General features: G+C 40.7%; 1 long non-coding RNA gene across 1 annotated transcript in view; it reads right to left on the bottom strand.

The window, feature by feature from the left end:
• Positions 1–884: 884 nt before the first annotated feature.
• The window catches only part of LOC103876691, a 33,127-nt gene continuing 16,920 nt past the window's right edge, over positions 885–17,091 (bottom strand). Inside the window, exons 2-3 of the long non-coding RNA XR_636019.4 lie at positions 15,453–15,609; positions 885–1,761 (exon numbers count right to left, since the gene is read on the bottom strand). This is a non-coding gene — a long non-coding RNA (uncharacterized LOC103876691). The remainder of the gene's footprint in view (positions 1,762–15,452; positions 15,610–17,091) is intronic.

The following is a 17,091-nucleotide window of genomic DNA, read 5'->3' as shown; positions in this document are numbered from 1 at the left end:
TGTGGCTCTTGCTCGGATGTACTGAGCAGTGTGTGGAGGCTCAGGTCGTGAACTTTTGCTCCAGAACAACGGTAGGAATACATCAGGAAAGCCAAGAGAACCCACAGTAGCGGATGGCTCCTGCAGGACCCGGGAGACACCTCAAATACTGTGAGTGCCCAAACTGTGGAAGTGGAAAAGGGAGACCATCCGCCCTGGAACACATCCCCCCACTGGGGAACCCGAAGCTCTAGATTATGGGAGAAGATTCTGACGTTACTTGGAGCTGAGTCCATTTAGAGAGCCAAGTGAAATACAGGGGTACAGGAAGCAGTGGGAAAAGCCCTGTGGGCTCGCTGGGTTCCCTAGCAAGCGATTTCTGCCCTGCCTCACAGGGGTCCTTGGGGAGGGAGGCCAGAAGCACTGGGGAAAGCCCACAGGGAGAAGGAAACCTCCAGCTGAACTTTGTTAACAGTTTGAACTAATGGAGAAGTCTCCGGGCCAGCACTCAGGGGAGGGCGTGAATCCACCTCGGTGCAGACTCCATAGGCAGGGGAAGAACAAAAGTCCTACTTGCTTTCACAGCTGGGCGGCAGGTGGCCAGGGGCAAGTTCTCAGCCCTGCTCACCCACTGCCTGGAATTGTTATGAGGGGCACGTGGGAGTGAGACCCGCCCTTTTGGTTGCCTGGGAGCTGGGTGAGGCCTGTGACTGACCGCGGCTTTCCTCCACTTCTCTAACAACCTCCATGGCACAGGAAAGGCAGCCATAATCCTCCTAGGAACATAGCTCCATTGACCTGGGAGCCTCACCCCCACCCCCGACAGCAGCCACAGCAAGACCCACCCGAGGAGAGTCTGAGCTCAGACATGCTTAGCCCTGCCCCCACCCAGTGGTCCTTCCTTACCCACCCTGGTAACCTGAAGACAAAGGGCATATACTCTGAAGAGTTCTAGGACCTTGGCCATCGGCTCTGGTGGAAGTGGCAGGAGGGTGAAACGGGCTCTGTGAGGGTCCTTAGTCTGGGCTGTTTAATGCACTGTTTTTGTGCTGATTGTCCTACTGCCAGGAGGTGGTGCTTTCAAGAACGCATCAGCTGTGGTAGTATGGGGAGGAAGAGATGGGGATCCCCCACCTGTTCCCCAATAACCTATAGAAATTTTTTTTAAAAAAATTAAGAATTAGGCTCCCTACAACAAGGCCACCAGGTGTAAGTGATGAGGATTCTCACTGACTCAACAAGAAAAGCACCATCTCTGGTGGCCGGGACACGGGCCCATCGTGATGCAATTTCTCTCCACATCCCAGAAAGAAGAAAAACAACAGATCACCATGACTTTCAGAGAGTTTTACATCAGCACACATGTTGAAGGGATTTGAAAAAAGTATGAGGCAAATCTGATTTTTATTTCAATATCATATTTATTAAAAAGTGCCAGTGGTTTGGGAAGTATAAAGACAGACAATGGTTTAGGAAGCGAGAGCATGAAAATTGGAAAAGTGCTGTTGCTGAATGAAAGATAAGAGTTGAAGATGAAAGACGCCCCAAAGTAATTCAATGTGTGTTTAATCCCAGGAACTTGAGAAAAGGAATGATCTCTCAAAACTGAGGTAGTCTGGGAAGAATTACTTGATGAAGAAATTAAAGTGGGCTGTGAAATTTGATAGAGTTGATTTTTAAAATGTGCTGCTTTAGTGATGCCATTTCTGAAGTCACATCCTACATATTGAGTGCCTTTTGTGTCTTCCCCATGCGGAGATGCCTGAAGAGAATATTAGGAAGCTGCAGGGTCAGAAGAAATATATAAACATAATATATATGAACATAAAACACATACTATTAAAATATAAGCATGCTACATTAATTGACATACATCAATTACGATTATATTGCAAATATAATACATAAGATACATATCAGTGCACAAACACCACCGAAATCTTAGTGGCTTACAATTACGATAGTTTCTTTCTTTCCCATTTCACGCACCTAGGGCGTGTTGCTACGTGTTGGCTGAAGACTGCCTGTGGAGCTGTTCAACTTACCGTTTTTACTCTAGAAAGAAAAGATCACTGCCTCTTTGAGACATGCTGCTTTTTTAGAGCTGGAGACCATGCAGCAGGGTCCTGAAAGTCTGCTCAGACCCCATGCATCATGTTTCCTCACATGCGTAGTGTAGCAAGGCAGAGGGTGAGGGCCACATCCATGGGGCATGGATACATCATCCTGCCTTGGGAGGCACTGCAAATTGTATGGCCATGTGAGGCCATGTGTAACTTTATAGGAAGGTGAAATAAATATTTGGGAATAACAGTGCAATGTTAAAAATCCTGTTTTTCTTTCGTAATGAGCTAATATACCACAGTGAAAATGAGTTAACTACAGCTAAAAACAATAGCATCCCACAAATATAAGGTTAAACCATAACTACAAGACACTAAGGAATATATACAGTATATTTTCAATTCGATTTATATGAAGATTGAAAAAGAGGACAGTTAAAATATTTTTAGAAATGCATACTTGGGTAGTAAAATTACTTTTGAAAGCAAGGAAGTACTTATCATAAAAGTCAGGTTAATTTTTCGTGAGGAAGAGTTGCAATTGGGGTATCTGTTTGTGATAATTTTCTACTTTTCATCTGATTTATAATGATAGGAGTGTTTATATAATTATGCAAGTGTTTATAATTATTCATTATATTCATTTAGTCTACTCTATGCTTTATATGCATGTGCATACATACATATAAAATATGTAAGGAAATATATACGCAATGTTGGAATCTTTGACTTGAATTCACAGAAGATGAAAATAAGAAGAAAAACTTCCTGGAACTGTGTGAACATCAGATAAAGAGGAAATCTACCCAGGTGCTCTGCAGAGAAGCAACAGAACCCACACCCAGTGCATCTTGTATTTCTGTTTTAGATAGATTCAGGCATATGGCTATCACTTTTGCAACAATTTTCAAATATACCAGGTAATTACAAACAGGAGATTATCTAGACAGTAAAGGATGATTCTGAGCAGGCTCTGAACTCTGACGATTACTCTGTCTTGAGACTTAAGTCGGTTTTCACCTGGCTGTCCTCTGAGGGTCTTGGATTAACAAAACGCTGTGGAAACCAGCCCTGCCATTGAGTTGGAGGCAAGAACAGCGGAGGTGGAGCCAGCCACCTCCAAAAGGCCAGGTTAGCCATTTAGCAGGAAAATCCTACCTAAATGCCATACACTTCTGAGCCTCCTCTCTGAAGTTATACAGTGCCAAGTTAACAGCACAAACACTGGAGTAAGACAGAGTGGATTCTCACAAGGCATGCAGCCTCACCCTATCCCAGAACCTGCTCCATTGTTAGGAGAAGGGAGCTCTGACTGTGTACATGCCCCTCAGCTAGGGCCACGGTACCTGATATGGTGTGGCTGTGTCCCCACCCAAATCTCATCTTGAATTGTAGCTCCCATAATTCCCACGTGTGGTAGGAGGGACCCGGTGGGAGATAATTGAGTCACGGAGTTGGTTTCCTCCATACTGTTCTCCTGGTAGTGAGTAAGTCTCACCAGATGTGATAATTTTATAAGGGGAAACACCCCGTTCACTTGGTTCTCATTCTGTTGTTGTCTGCCACCATGGGAGACCTGCCTTTCGCCTTCCACCATGATTGTGAGTCCTCCCGAGTCACGTGGAACCGTGAGCCCAATAAATCTCTTTTTTCGTATAAATTACCCAGTCTTGGGTATGTCTTTATCAGCAGCAGGAAAATGGACTAGTAGAGGATCCTAGTCCCACTGAACACCTGCCTTAAGAGGAAATGAATTCCCTCTCAGTGGGGGAGGTCAGAGGTCTGAGATGAGTGTGTCAGCAGCTTTGGCTTCTTCCTGGGCCTCTTCTCTGTGCTTGCAGACAGCTGTGGTCACCCTCAATGGATCAGTGCCCATGCTCATAACGTTGTAACTCAATCACCTCTTTAAAGACTGTCTCCAGAGGCAGTCACATTCTGAGGTGCTGGGGGTTAGGATTTTTTTCACCCTAGGAATTTGGGGGGACACAAGGCAGCCCATTGGAAGCAGCCAGGGTTGAGGGGGAAGGTCTGACTCGACTTCTGGGAGCAGTTACCAGCTACGTCCTTCTGAATGAGCAGAAGGGACCCAGTGGGGCAGAAAGGGTTTCCCAGGGAAGGGACGAGCTCCACAAAAGCCATCACAGGACAGAGCTACGACAGGCAGCAGAGCCTGCTCACCTCCCCAGTGAACTCTGGCCCAGGTCTGAGCTGCCCCAACAAATGGCCGTCCTTCCTCACCAGCTACAAGGGAAAGAAAGGTCACAGGAAAGGCCACGCAGCAGCAGGGGCGGGTTGGCAAATGCCCTCCTTCACTGCCAGCATCAGCCCTGGCACACACTTCTGGGTCCCACTGCACAGGCAGGGGCAGGAGCACCAGCCACTCCTGCAAAGATCCCAACAGCCATTCTTCTGCCCATGAGGGGGCTACTGTGCAGGACAAATGGGGCTGGAAGGAGGAGAGGCTTGAATGAAACAGGACGGCAAGGCATAGGACTGGAGAGGAGGGAAATGGAGGCTGTTCTATTCGTGACACCAACATGTTCTGGTGGAGAAAAGCATCTCCAGGAGTCCTCAGGCACAGTGAAAAGAACCTTGGTTTCCCAGAGACCCATGCTCTTTTCATGCCTCTCCCTTTGCAGACCCCATGACCCTGGGCAGTGCCTCACCTTAATAAGCTTCTGGTTGCTTCTCTGTAAAATGCAAGTGATAGCAATCGCCTGTAAGAGTTCTAGTGCGAATACATGGGTAGCATCTCCACAGCAGGTGTGTTAGGTAGGTATGCAAAAAAGATCATGTCCTTCCCTCCCTTTGAGTTCCTGAAGAGAAAGGCAAGCAGGAGAGCCACCCAAGAAGGAGGAAAGCTGTTTGCCCGGAAACCAGCCCACCCTCGCCAAGGCAGCAGTGTGCATGAACAGCTTCCTAGGCCACCAGGCACAGGCACTTAAGGTCAATTTTCCCCAAGCTAAGTTCTCCCTGTACATCTCTGGCTGCAGTTTCCCATGAGAACTTAAACTTGTCCAGAGGTTTGGGGCAACGTATCATACAAGTATCTGCTGCAGCTGAACATGGAGCCAACCAGAGATCGAATGCCGGTGTAGGGGGAGCCTTGTTCATTGCAGCCAGAGACCCCTCCTGGCACCAGTCACCCCAGGCCCTCTGGCTACAAGCCTGTCTCCATGTGAACGCCTCTGAAGGTAAAACCAGAAAGAACAAAACCTATTGACTTGTCTGCAGAAAGATTTGCGGCTGTTTGCTTTCTTGTAATGTAAAAATAACAAGGTTGATGTGAGCAAACAGAAAGACATAAAGTAGCCAAAAGCTGTCAATAAAAAAGACAAAGCATTGTCTGCTGAAGCTCATTCCATTCCATCGAGGACTCTCTTTAAAGCAAGCTTTGTTTTCCCCGCAGTGCTTAAAGAAAATGCTTCCTAAATGATTCAGAAACTTCATAGGCTTACCTATTCATAGGTAAGCCTATGAATAGAGTTCTGTGATTATTTTGGACATATAAAGAATAATATGTGTTTTTGTAGTTTTCTAATTTACAAATGAAAGTTCCTAAAAATAGTGGACTTAGCATATAATTAATCTCATAAAAATAAAAATATATGTATGTGAGATAGAATCCTTTGTGTTTTTCTCATAAATTACAAACGTATATACATCAAAACTATCTTTCTGAACTCTGCAGTTTACCATCAAACTTTGCCAGGATTAGGACTCATAAATTTAGCTGAACAAGATAATATCACATTATCTCCACTAAACCAATACAATATCAATGTAACAGAAGAACAGACAAATAAGTTATTCTTATTTATAAATCTAAGATAAACAAAACCTTAATTTAAGTACCAAAAAACCCCCAACTTCCTACCCTCTTTTGTCTTTATGTTAGTGAAACTAAAATCCTTTATTTTAAGTGAAACTATCCATTTTCGTAGGGGTTAAGGGAAGTGATTGGCTCTTGGGTTTGACTCTGAATATGAAGTCCTGCATCTGTGTCTCCCTTCCCAACTCAAATGTTCAGAAGGTGTTAACAAAGGGGTGAATTTCACTGAACTAAAGAAAACTTGGAATTATCCTTCTCAATCTCTTTCTCAACTTTTTGTTAAATTTTTGGTCCTGAGAAAAACCTGGTTTCTTAACAACTTGCACTATCACCTAAAAGTGGATAGCAGCCAAAAGTCACTTATTTGAGGAACCCAAGAGTGATTTAGTCCATTTAATGGCTTTGTATTGACTCATTTAATATTAGGAATATAGGCATGATTTGTGTTCTCCAAGGGAAGCAAAGCAACCCCACACTTAAACTATCCATGCCAGTGACAGCTGCCAAGGGTATGGAGGACTGCACCAAGCCACCAAAGAAACTGCCCTAATTTTTCTTTGTCATTCTGCAGTAACCTTTTTCATGATTACTGATATCTATACATTTCCATAAAATACTTCTACCAAATTTCTATAGCTCTTCAAATCTAATAGAATCAGAATAACACATCAATGTGACAATCCATAACCTGTAGTAAGGACATGGAGCACCAGCCATCATGCAGTAGAGAATACACCCTACTTCTTTGATAAATTTTTCATCACAATCCAAATTTACATGAAGAAAATATTCCAAGCATGTATTTTTTCCATAAGGTAAATATTACTACTTTCAATAAATTCGTCACCACTTTCCCATGGTGGGGGCCATTTTTTTCCCTCTAACCTGGTTATTTGACTTGTTCATATTTAACGAAACAGCTCTACGAAGTCAAAGAAAACACACTCCAGAGGACAGTAGCAAAGCGTATTTCTAGTCCACCCATCCCTTTGGTTAAGAATTGGACTGCATCAGCTGAACGTGGTGGCTGATGCCTGTAATCCCAGCACTTTGGGAGGCTGAGGCGGGCGGATCACGAGGTCAGGAGATCGAGACCATCCTGGCTAACATGGTGAAACCCCATCTCTACTAAAAATACAAAAAATTAGCGGGGGGCGGTGGTGGACACCTGTAGTCCCAGCTACTCGGGAGGCTGAGGCAGGAGAATGGCGTGAACCCAGGAGGCGGAGCTTGCAGTAAGCTGAGATCACGCCGCTGCACTCCAGCCTGGACGATAGAGCAAGACCCCATCTCTAAATAAATAAATAAAATTGGAATGCAACAACCTGTTTTTGAGAGGACTTAAGTCACTTTAGTAACTAATTTTCACATTAAGCGATTTTTCATCATTAATTTTTTTTTGTCTACTGAACCTTCACCTTCCATACTGGTGATCAACGTAAAGCCACGCTGTGAACAGGTGTTCCCCACCCAACTCCCATGCATGTGAGCCATAGGTTCTGCCTGATCCCACCACCCCCAGCAAGATGGGATCCTGTCCACACCTTTGCTAATATTGAGCTCCTGATTTGGTGGGGAGTGGGTCCTATTCATCTGTCTGCAGCAGCCCTGCCTGAGGCATCGGGTATATTCTCTACTGCATGATGGCTGGTGCTCCATGTCCTTACTACAGGTTATGGATTGTCACATTGATGTGTTATCCTGATTCTATTAGATGTGAAGAGCTATAGAAATTTGCTGGAAGTATTTTATGGAAATGCGTAGATATCAATAATCATGAAAAGGGTTACTGTAGAATGACAAAGAAAAATTGGGGCAGTTTCTTTGGTGGCTTGGGGCAGTCCTCCATACCCTTGGCAGCTGTCACTGGCATGGATAGTGCCCTGAACTCCCAGGAGGAACCTGACCTGCATCCCCACCCTTCCTTTGCTTACTACCCTTGTTACTCACCTTGTCTCTCTGGCAGTCTCTCTGACTTCCTGCAGTCAGGACATAACTGTGTGTCCCTCTCCCCCTTCCTGCCTCCACAAACATTCACATATATAAAACATTTACACAGAATAAAAGCCAATTTAAAACAAAAACAAAAGCAGCACTCCACTGCAATGGCAAGCCACTCTCCACAGGAACACACTGTCCTCAGAGAGAATCCTGGCATGCCACATCCCACCTCGTCCTGACCTCGAAGCCGGTCTACAATCCACGGCCTACCAGGATCCCACTCCACTCGCCCTCTCCTTGACATTTTCTCTTTCTCTGTCGGTCCACACTAACCTGTCCTTTGCATGACCCTCCTCTAGCACTTACTGGTCACATCACGCACTTCCCCATTTAATCATATCTGACTCTAAAATATTTTTCAACCCTGACTTTTTCTGGTCTTGTTTACTACAGAGACATGCAGGGAGACCTTAGCTTGGGGAAAATTGACCTTGAGTGCCTGTGCCTTGCGGTCCAAAGAGCTATGCGTGCACACTGCTGCCTTGAAGCAAGCAGGCCGGTTTCCTGGCACGCAGCCCTTCCTCCTTCGTGGATGGGTCTCCCATGTGCCTCTCTCTTCAGGCACTCAAAGGGAGGCAAGACATGACCTTTTTGCATGCCTCCATGACATACCTGTCTTGTATGTGCTGTTCATTTATTCTCACTAAAACTCTAACGGGTGATTGCTGTCACTTGCATTTTGCAGAGTGGCACTGTGAAGCCCATCAAGGTGAGGCACCATCCAGGGTCACCAGACCTACAATGGGAGGGGGAGAATGGGAGCATGAGTCTCTGGGAGACCAGAGTTCTTTCTGCTGTGCTAGTGGACTCCCTGGCTTGCATTCCTCTTGCAAATTCCGCCTGAAACAATTTGTGAGTCCGTTCTGATCAAGAAACAAGATCTCATCTCACCGTAAGACCTCACCCATTGATCTTGGGCCTTTTCTCCCATTCTTTGTTTATTGATCCTACCATTGAGACTGGACTGGCCTTAGTTCCTGGGTCAGGCAGGAGTCTTCCCTGAAAGCAATGCCTGTCAACTGCGGGCCTTGAAATTCCGCTGATTTCATACTAACAACACCCTCTCACACGCACACCCCTTGAAATGTATCCTTTTCCCAAAACCCTCTATTTGATTGAATTATAACTTCAGGTTAAATGAATGACCCAGAAATATAATTTCCCTGCTTCTTTCAGCATAACCACTCCCTGCACATCGGCACTGTGCTGTCCACCACCTGTTGGCCTCTTGGTTAATGCCAATTTGGCCAGTCCTAACACCAAATCCATTCTCCCAATGCTGGCATCCGTTAGACCAACAGTGAGGTCTTAGCAGGCTTTACCAATCCTATCTGAGTAGTAGCATAATTTTCTGATTTTGACAAGCATTAGGTAGACCATGGGTTTCTTTGAGACAGCAAAAATCTCACACTTCTCATTGCACATGTAGTCAATAGTGACAGGTGCCATTCGCTGAAAACCTCTGTGTTTCATGTACTATGTGAGGTGTTCTATAAACATTACCTTTTTTCATTGAGAACCCTTTTTACAAATAAGGGAAAAGAAACACAGATGCTAATTGCTTTGCCACAACCCATTCATTTAATATATGTTTTATTCAGGATTTAAGCCTGAATTATACTGGCTCCAAAGTATGCGCTCTTTACCATGGACAAAGCCCCCACTTTGTAATTCGTATCAGGCTGTGTAATACTATTCCAGAGTTCCTGTGCTTAGCATCGATGTTCCTTAAAGAAAGAGACTCATTTGTATTTTCCTATACTTCTCTTAAAAAGCTAAGAAATTAATAACACAACTGACAATTTATTGATTAATTTATGAAGCCAAAACCATAGTGCAAATAAACTTCTAAGTTAGGCATATAGTAAAAGTATAATACATACATGTTGAATGAAATCTGAGAAATTATTGCCCCTTCTTCAAATTTATATTTACAGGATGCAAGAATATCCAAGCTAAAAGTCATCTAACCCTCAAATAATAAAATGGAACATTCTGTACTGCCCAATATTTACAAATAGGCAGCAGAAAAAATACTTGAATTTTTACTTTCTGTATTGAAAATGGTACCCTTCATTAATGATGGCTAAAACACTCTGGGCTTTATATATAAACCAATTCAAGAAGACTCTGCAAGGTGAAGAGAGGAAGACCTACTGGACAGGAACCTTGGGGCCCAAGGAGGAGTGAAGCAGTGAGCTCCATAGAATTCTTCCTAGTCTCATGTATCCCACACCAGATCTTGGAAAAGCTAGCAACCCAAAAGCACCAATGGCCTCCAACAATAAAAATTAAAGAACGCCATGTGAATCTTGTTCTCTCTCACCACAAGACAAGGAATGTGGCAGCCAAGCAACCCAGAAAACCTTTAGATGATAACTATGCTATTCTAGGCAAATGCTGTAGGAAATGGGACGTGGGGCATATATGCCCCCTCACCTTGCTGTGAAGGACAGGAAATCCATCTATAGACCCAAGAAGCTGAGAAAATAACAAAAAGGATAGGTCCAAAGAAATTCATGTCAAGACACATCATAATCAAACTTTCAAAGATTAAAAAAAAATCTTGAATGCAGTGAGAGAGAAAAAAACTTAGCTATAAAAAGAAATAATTTGAAAGAGAGCAGATTTCTCATTAAGAACCACAGAAGCTAGGAAGATATGATGCAATATTTTCCAAGAGATCAAAGAAAAGAACTGTCCACCTGGAATCATGCAAAATCATCTTATCATGCAAAATCATCCTGTAAATTAAGAGAAAATCAAGGCTCTCTCAGATGGAAAAAAAAAAACAACTAAGATACTTTGTCACCAGCAAAACTATCTTAAAGGAATGGCTAAAGAAAGTTCTCTAGACAGGAAGGAAATGATAAAAGGGGAAACCTTGGAATGCCAAGAAGAAAGGATAAAGTAAGTAAAAAGATTCTTCTTCTCCTCTTTTTAAGTTTTCTAAATTATGTTTGAAGGTTGAAGCAACAAATCATAATATTGTGTGATATAGTTCCCAAAGTATGCAGAGAAAATATAAAAATATTACAAACGGAAAAGAACAAAGGGACTTATAGGTGGATGAAGAATTTACACTACTCAAAATAATAAAATGTCAGTGCCAGCAGACTGTAATAAGTTATATATACACACAATTTAATACATAGAGCCATTAACAATTTTACACAAAAAATACACTAAAAAGTAGTTGACATAAATCCAAATGGAATTCTGAAAAAGATACAAAGAAAACACAGAATGGCAGGAAAAAAATAACAAGAGACCAAATCAGAGGGAACAAACAGAAGAAAAATGCAATGGCAGAATGGCCTTAAGCCAAAGCCATAGGCATGCTTAATCTCTAAAGATTATTTTATTAATTAGTTAATTAAAAGTTGGTCTTCAAAATGAAGCAATTAAAAATAATTCTAATATATTTCATTATACATTTTAGTTATTACCTGGAAAAGAAGAATTAACCAAATTACTACTTGATATATTGCTAAGGAAATCATCAAATTACTACTTTATGTATTTCTAAAATTTGTATTAATTTCTAATTTGTAGACTAGGTGATAAATTGTTTATTTTCTACTATAACTTTGATCAATCAGAAGTCAAACAAACTAAAGTAAGATATTCATAAACCTGATGAATATATCTTGAGGCTTACTTTTGTTCTAGGTAACAGAACTCATGAATTTAGGTGGTAGACAACCACTGCTTTTGTTACTTTTTATTACTCCCCCACCACCACCCCAGAGGACTATAGCCCCATATGGCTTTGGAAGCCATATTCAATTCATCTCTCTATGGGTGTCCTGTGGATTGGCTTAACCCTAGATATAGGAAAAGCATGTGGCTCTGGCCTGGTTATTCAGAGAAACTCAGCCCCTTGGCCAGAGTTGGCTAAGAATATGACCCAGTCCCACTAAAGGAGACACAGAGAGATGGCTGATTGACAAGCGAGGAACAGGTCCTCCAATTATCTCTGGACTTGGATCCAGGCACATGAAAACTCTTGACAGATAACTTACTTCATGTGAACACGAAGAATAAAGCTACCACTGATGAAAGTTGAGCAACACAGATTGGGAGAAGGTCTTTATTTGGCTCCTGGATTGAGTCATTCTTTTTTTTCCCAACTTTTATTTTAGGTTCAGGGATACATATGCAGGTTTGTTACAAAATTTACATGGGTAAATTTTGTGTTGCAGGGGTTTGGTGTACAGATTATTTTGTCACCCAGGTAATGAGTATAGTGCCCAACCCAATAGGGAGTGCTTCTATCTTCACCCTCTTCCCACCTTCCACATTCAAGTAGGAATTTTGTTTTCTGTATCTGCATTAGTTCACTTAGGATAATGGCCTTCAGCTCCAAATGGAGCTTTGCTGCAAAGGACATGATTTCACTATTTTTTATGGCTGTATAGTATTCCATGGTGTATACATACTACATTCTTTTTATCCAGTTTAATGTTAATGGACATCTAGGTTGATTCTATGTCTTTGCTATCGTGAATAGTATTTCAATAAACATATAAGTGCATATGTCTTTTTGGCAGAATGATTCATATTCCTTTGGGTATATACCCAATAATGGGACTGCAGGATCCAATGGTAGTTCTGCCTTAAGTTCTTTGAGAAATCTCAAAACTGCTTTCCACAGTGGTTGAACTAATTTTCACTCCACTAGCAGCATATGTGTTCCCTTTTCTCCACAACCTTGCCAACATCTGTTATTTTTGACTTTTTAATAATATCCATTCTGACTGATGTGAGATGGTGTCTCATTGTGGTTTTTATTTGCATTTCTCTGATGATTAGTGATGTTCAACAGTTTTCATATGCTAGTTGGCCACATGTATGTCTTCTTTTGAGAAGTGTCTGCTCAGGTCCTTCGCATATTTTTAAAATGGAGTTGTTTGTCTCTTGCTTATTTAAGCTCCTTGTAGATATTCTGAATATTATACCTTTGTCAGATGCATTGCTTGCAAATATTTTCTCCTATTCTACAGGTTATCTGTTTACTCTTATGATAGTTTATTTTGCTGTGCAGATGCTGTTTAGTTTAATTAGAGTCCATTTTTCAATTTTTGTTTTTGTTTCAATTGCTTTTAGAGTCTTCGTCATGAAATCTCTACCAGAGCCAATGTCTGGAGTGGCATTTTCTAGGTTTTCTTCTAGGGTTTTTAAAGTTTTTGATTTAAATCTTTAATCCATCTTGATTTTATTTTTTTATATGGTATAAGAAAGGGTTCCAGTTTTAACCTTTTGCATATTGCTAGCCAGTTATCCCAGCACCTATTTATTGAATAGGAAGCCTTTTTCCCCATTGCTTGTTATCATTGGCTTTGTCAAAGATCAGATGGTTATAGGTGTGTGGTTTTCGTTCTGGGTTCTCTAACCTGTTCAGTTGATTTGTCTGTGTGTCTGTTTTTGTACTGTTGCCATGCTGCTTTGGTAACTGTAGACTTGTAGCATAGTTTGAAGTTGGGTAGTATGGCGCCTCCAACTTTGTTCTTTTTGTTTAGGATTGCCTTGGCTATTCAGGCTTTTTTTTCCCATATGAATTTTAGAATATTTTTTCTAATTCTGTAAAAAATGTCATGGGTAGTTTGATAAAAACAGCATTGAATGTATACATTGCTTTGGGTAGTATGGCAATTTAAACAATATTGATTCTTCCTATCTATGAGCATGGAACATTTTTCCATTTGTTTATGTTGTCTCTGATTTCTTACAGCAGTATTTTGTAATTTTCATTGTAGAGATCTTTCACCTCCCTGGTTAACTGTATTCCTAGATATTTGATTCTTTTTGTGGCTACTGAGAATGGGATTACATTCTTCATTTGGCTCTCAACTTGGACGTTATTTTTGTGTAGAAATGCTACTGAATTTTGTACAATGACTTTGTGTCCTGAAACATTGCTGAAGTTGTTCGTCAGTTCTAGGAGCCTTTGGGCAGAGATTATGTGGTTTTATAGAAACAGAATTATATCATCTGTGAAGAGAGAGAGTTTGACTTCCTCTCTTCCTATTTGGATGCCTTTTATTTCTTTCTATTGCCTGATTGCTCTGCTTAGGATTTCTAGGTCATTCTTGAATACTTACATTTTTCATGATGCAAGTCAATAAATTCCCTTTTTTCATAAGCCAGGTAAGTCTAGGGCTTCTGTCATGAGCAATCAACAACAATGTGCTGACTAACCTAGTACAATGTGGAGTGAGAATTTTTCCATTTACTTACTACTTTCCAAATTATCAGTATTCTTTATTTAGTGAAGGGCAGAGGGTGGTGATGAAGCAGATACCAAGACTTCGTAAAGACTCAGAGCAAAGAATAAGGTAGTTGGCCAAAATATGACCCAATTTTTGAGCGTTCCTTCCTGCTCTTCTTGAAGTGAACATGTGTTCTTCATTTCCAATACAGAGCTTCATTAGCTTGAAATGCCTATTTAGGAGTATCCTTGTAAGAGCAGGACAATGTATTTTTTTTTGTATAAAAAGCTATTGTATTCAATTCTGCTCAGTGTCAACACCAAAGACATACTCAAACATGATTGCAATTTACTAAAAATTTAAACATGTTATATACAAGGAAGAAGTAATTGAAACAATACCAGTGGAAAGATGGATTTGAGATGAAAATAGCAGAATGTAGCAGAATTGTGCCATTAACCCTAATAAGTTGTTTCTGTTTAAACTTTGTAGAATAGAACAGCTTACCATTTTATTTTCTCAGAGTTTAAATGACAAGGTCTTCTAAGTAAGTAAGTAAATAAATAAATAAATAAATATATGTATGAATAAACTAATAAGAAACTTTGATATTTCTAGCAAGTTATACCAATTTGAAGAAATAACTACAAATTAAAAATTAAAAATGTAGTTGATTTCCATAGAGTCTCAGCAAGACACAGATTGTCATTTGGCTTTCTATTTATCCATGAAGCCTGTTAAATCCATATAATCTCTGTGTGATTTATTGTCAAGCTTGCTACATGATTTCACAATGGAATGTTGTCTTACCAAAACAAGGAAAGAATTATAGTTTAGGATCAAGTGCAATGACATAAAATATTCAGTGTTTCAGCTTTTTAAAAATTTCAGATTATTTAAGCCTTTAAAATACATGTAATTATCTTTTACATAGACAACGTTACTTCAAGTTGAAGGAATGTGGTAGAAGACAAAACACTTTCTATTATCTTAATCCTGTCTAGGAAAGACTACTTGTTGACAGAGGGGGAAGCAAAATAGTGGGGACAACTGGAGGAGTAGTTGAAGACAGTATAATTCAAGTACCAGGGTTCGGTATGACACCTGGGTCACATTTGGGTCCCTATTATGTTTCTTACTCAGCGTCATCTAAATAATAAAAAAGAAAATGTGTTACTCTCTTTATATAACCATTTGCCACATGTGAACACACAAGCGCATACTCATGCTTATGCGCAAGCAGTATAGCATAACCACATTAGGAAGACTTTTCAATAAATGCATGATGACTTTAATAAAATAAGCATGTCGTTCTTGTATTTCTAAGTATCAACATAAATATCACCTTTTCAAATATTCACTCACCTACAAAAGGGCCTTCTTCCAGTGCACGTGCCCTTCTCTCATGCATAATAAGCAGCACATAAATGCAGGGCTGTCCTGATGGGCCGGTTCTTGAAAATACAGTGTGAAGTAATCAGTGTAAATTCCTTCCTGGTTGTTGGTGACAGGAATCCATTGACTAGAAAGGTTAACAAAAAATTCTTGCTAATAAAACTGAATGAAGATCATGAACTCTAAACGTCAGTATTTAAACCAATCAGAATGAGCAGCTCTATAAAAGCAACATTTTGTCAAAATCAAGGTCCCCAGCTGGTTCATACTCAGCAACCAAAAGAATCAGGTACTTGATCATTTCTACATGTAACTGGGATGAAAGGACAATCATTCCTTTTTTATTTTTCTTTTTTTGGAGACAAAGTCTTACTCTGTTGCTCAGACTGGAGTGCAGTGGTGCAATCTGAGCTCACTGCAACCTCTGCCTCCCGGGTTCAAGCTATTCTCCTGCCTCAACCTCCCAGATAGCTGGGATTACAGACATCCACCACCACACCCTGCTTATTTTTTATTTTCAGTAGAGACGAGGTTTCACCATGTTGGCCAGACTGGTCTCCAACTCCTGACCTTGGGTGATCCACCCACCTCGGCCTCCCAAAGTGCTGGGATTACAGGCGTGAGCTACCACACCCAGCCCAACCATACGTTTTTGATAAGAACCAAATGTTTCATTTATAACTATCCAAGATTCACAAAGTTTGTTTTAATTGAGAGACTTTGCTAAATTCAAAATAAGAAAAGTGGTCACAATTATGATCGACCACAGAAGTGCCACACATCTGCCTAGTATTTTAAGCACTACTCCATTTGCTTAAAAAGTCACATAATTGTGCTACGCAATACATTTTTATTCATTAGGTTTTTGTATGTCTATTAGACTGAATCACTTTCTTTCAGGCTTTGAGGCCATTTCTAGTTTCCATGCTGCATTATATTTTAGTAATTATTTATTTATTTATTTAGCAAGTATCTTTGAGAACCTATTTGGTGCCACACACCATTCCAAGAGTATAAATAAGAGTAAAATATTTCCCTGCTTTTAAGGACAAGGAGAATATATGTAATGTCTGCAGTCCAGTGACATAGACTTGCAAAACAGTCATATGATAGCACACAGTAGCAAACGATTCATTCTTTCTATGACATGCAGTATTACAGTATTTAAACTGGATTCATCCCAACAGATGTACTGCAGGTATTTAGGATATGGGGCATTGGTTCCAAGCAAAGGAACAAAGACACAGAAATGAGATTAAAAGTGTTCACCTTCCACAGTAACTGAACACAGGGAGAATGGAAGACTTGGTGGCTGGTAGGTTGAAACAAAAGTCAATGTTTTTTCCCCTGTTTTAATGAGAGAAGAAAAGACAGAGAGAGGAATAAAAATATATTGTAGCACAGTTGTCTTCCAAAAAAGAATTTGTTGTACAAATAAATCTTTATGAAAAGAAAATCCTTCAACTTTCCAGAAAATCATGGTATGAGGACATCAGACAACTAACATCCCATCTGCATTGCTTGGGCAGGAAGTGATGCTGGGGTAAAGCTATTGGCAATCAACAGCATTTTATGGGTCCTAGCATGGTGCTTTCTTCAGTCCATTCTA

The sequence above is a fragment of the Papio anubis genome, chromosome 14, assembly GCF_008728515.1.
Source record: "Papio anubis isolate 15944 chromosome 14, Panubis1.0, whole genome shotgun sequence".
NCBI classification, from domain to species: Eukaryota; Metazoa; Chordata; class Mammalia; order Primates; family Cercopithecidae; genus Papio; species Papio anubis.
The sequence above is the reverse complement of the archived record's forward strand: the minus strand, read 5'-3'. Positions and strand labels throughout refer to the sequence as shown.